Here is a 3,619-nt window from a genome sequence, read left to right on the forward strand (position 1 = left end):
AGCCCCGCTTTCAGCGGCCGATTCCGCTCGCAGCGGGCGCTTCTCCCGCCGTGATGCTTTCCCAGCCCGAGAGACAGCGAGCTCCGGCTGAGGAGGAAAGTTTCGCTTCGGTAGCCAGGTGTTTTGGGGAAAGGGAGTTGCTGCCTGCCTGACGCTTCCTAAAGCTGTGGGTGAGAGTGGATTTGCAGCCGCGCGCTGAAGCGTTAATGGCTGGAATTAACAGGTCGTTCATGAGGACCAAAATGCTTAAATAATCTACAAAGCCTATCTGCGGTCTAATTTACACCACAGAGATTGCACTTATTGCAGCAGTTGCTCTGAATACACATAAATGTTAGTGATCTCAGAATCGCACCCCAGTATGTTTTCATTGCCTTCCCCCCCTTGTATAATCACATGAAATTCATTCATTCATTCATTCAAGATGAGAGGCTCTAATTTGCCAGCCCAGCTGCTGCACAGCTCTGTCTGTAGCGAGTGTGACTGCCGTGAGACCTCTCAGAGCGAGGTGTGCCTTCAGGAGTGCCACAAGTGACTGGCTCTGATCTCGGCTGTGTTGGCGGAGATCGGTTCAGTGAAGCTCCGGTAGCCTAAAACTGGTGATGGTAGGGACTTCTTTACAGTCCTTGAGATAAAAGAAGGATAGCGCAGAGGAGAATCAAGCTCTTAAGTGAAAGCGTCTGTTTTGTTTATTTTATAAGACACATATGTAGCCTGAACTGAGGTCACTTTTCTTTGGGGAAATACTTTTTGGGTGATGGTAAAATGAGATACTTAACACCTGGTGATTGCCATTACATCTTTCCATATAAGATAATATTCTGAATGTTTCCTCAGATACAGTGCATGTTATACAAGAATCTAGAGATAAATGAATGCTGATTCATGTAAATATAGAGCCAAGTCTGGAACAGGGAAATTCTGACTAGTTTGACAAAAAATGCTTTCTTTTCAACTTATTAACATGCAGATATGGTACACTATGACTTTTTTTATACTTTGAAACGTCTGCTAGTCTACTACAATTGAAGTTTTACAATGTTGCCAGTATTTGCATTCTGCTTAGAAATACTTAAAATACTGTAAAGAAAATGAATTATATGAGCCACTCAGTCTTCCAGATCACCAAAAAAAGTGTGATTGATATACTATCTGCCAGCAGTTTTGTGTATGTTGTTTTACAAGTGATACAGATTTATAGAACGCTTGACACAGTAGTTTCTGGGTGATACATTTCATTAGCTCCCTCCTGCAGAGAACATTACAGTTTCAGTTTGAAAATAGTCTGTATAAAATACAAAGTGCTAAGAAAGTTCCTAAGCTTCCATCTACTAAGCTTTATTAAGCACATAGTAGATTATGCCGTTTTAGTGAACACTGGAACAACAAAGTACCAGTGGAACATGCTAATCATATACTACCTCTTTCTTGCTGCTGCAATTCGTCTAAACATCTGAATTATAAACTGTCAAAGTGTAGTTTATTTTCAGTGTAGAAGAATGACTTGCATGCTAAGTGTAGGAATGGGAAAGGATCACACCACACAAATGACTATTTTGCTTGATAAAAAAACTTATTTAAGATTGTATTACAGAAATATGTTTTGAATTAACGTTTTTCAAGGATATATTTTGATATACAATACATTAAAAGACTTCTTAGTAGAAGAAAATGGCTTTATTACAGTTTTACTTGCAACAATCAAACCCAAAGAAGTACATGCTGAATCGCTCCATTATTTATCTAGTTTCTTACAAAACCAATTTCTCAGAGTCGATAGTTTTCCTGTGCTAAATATTTAGTTTGTTATGAAGGTTAGTTTATGTGAGTAGTTTATAGCCAATATTCTAATGCCTTGTCTTTTTATTTTTAAATATGTAGAAAGTATTTACACGCTTGTAAAGCATGCAGGTAAGTTAAGGAAAGTGTCCAAGAAAACAGTAAAGGTAGTGCTAAATAACAGACTTTATAGGAGAGACTGTCAGGCACAAAACTTCTGTTACCGCTTTCCTATGGGTACTTGCCAGCTTGTTGCTGAGTGACATTTATATAGTTGTGTTCATGCTTTTGCATAATAGTGGAGACGTTAAGACTTATTTGCATAGACAATATGTAGACTTTTCACATCTCAAACATTGACAGTGGAGCATTTCTCAGTTTATCAGGCAAAACACACGAGCATTTTTAACACCCAAACTACGTGGAGCTCTTGTTCAGCACGTTGTTTAGAGAGAAATGTGAAACAGTTGCAGATAAAGGGTTTTGATGTGGTGTATATCAGATTGTTTCATAATTCAGCTGTACATGCAAAATAGAACCAGTGGCATATTGACGTGACTGTGATAGGGAGACTAGTTGAAATCTCTAAGGCTTCCTTTATTTACTCATTGACAGTTCCCTTTGTTCTAAGGAGACATTAGAAGGTGTATAAAGTTTTAGAACAAATAAGTGGACACAGCAGAACATACCTGCTCTAAGTTACTGGAGATGAGAGCGATACTAATTTCCCATTAGTGTAATTAGAATTGGTAATTGATACTTTCGTATATCTACAATACAGCAGTCAGGAAATAAAGTCTCTACTTAGGTGACCGACTGGTGTACCCCAGTGAATGCAAGTTGTTTTCATCCTAATTATTTGATACTTCCTTTTTAAGGTAATGCATTGAATTTCTTATATGAGTTCCCAAATGCATCTTGTTTGATACAGTACTGTATAGGAGAACTTCAGTGGAGAAAACTACAAACAATTTGTAACTCTCTTTCTTGCCATCAGGTGTTTTATACAAAGTTTAAAACTAAATTCTGCATTCAGTAGACTTCTGACATTTCACTGTCACTTTTTAGAAGATCTTTCACAAGTTTGACTCCTATTCTTGTCTTATTTAGCATGGTATTACTCTGAAATATTCTTTTAGCCTCCTATTTATCAATTCTCTCTTATTCAGTAAAGCACTAACATATCTACTTAACAAATGTTTAAAACACTTAGTATTCCATAGGTCTTAATCACTTGCCAAAAGTCAAAGCTGTACAGAAGTGTTTTGCTGAACGGGGATGAGTTTAAGCAAGTGCTTTTCTGGATCACAGATTTAAAATCCGAACCCTCCAGGTGCTGCACGTTGCCTGTGAGGAGCATGGATACCACTAACTTCCAGCAAAGACAGCCAAAGATAGGGAAAGCTCAGTGCCTAAAAGGAATCACTCAGCAGCTTGGAGGATTGCGTCCTTAATCATAATTCTAATCATAGATTTTAATTGTAAACAATTGTTCATTTTCTCATGTTAGTTACGGTATATCTTTATAATATATGTTGTTTTCTCTACTTTGTTTCACAGTGCAATATAGTGGCATATGAGCAGGATTATTTCACTGAAAATTTAATCATGAATATAAGATTAGCACGTTAACAACCACTGTTTGAAGAACAGGCCTTTTAAACCCTGTTTATATGTTTAAATTTTTTGGCCATTATATTCTCTTGGTTTCTTTTTTACTTGCTCTGCTCAACAAACAATGATTATTGACTACTTAAAACACCACACTAGTTGTGGTGGTGTTGGGTTGTTTGTTTGTTTGTTTGTTTTAAGAGATACTGGTCACCATCTGTAGAGTTAG

This window comes from Aptenodytes forsteri, unplaced genomic scaffold, assembly GCF_000699145.1.
Source record: "Aptenodytes forsteri isolate BGI_AS27 unplaced genomic scaffold, ASM69914v1 Scaffold43, whole genome shotgun sequence".
In the NCBI taxonomy this organism is placed as follows: domain Eukaryota; kingdom Metazoa; phylum Chordata; class Aves; order Sphenisciformes; family Spheniscidae; genus Aptenodytes; species Aptenodytes forsteri.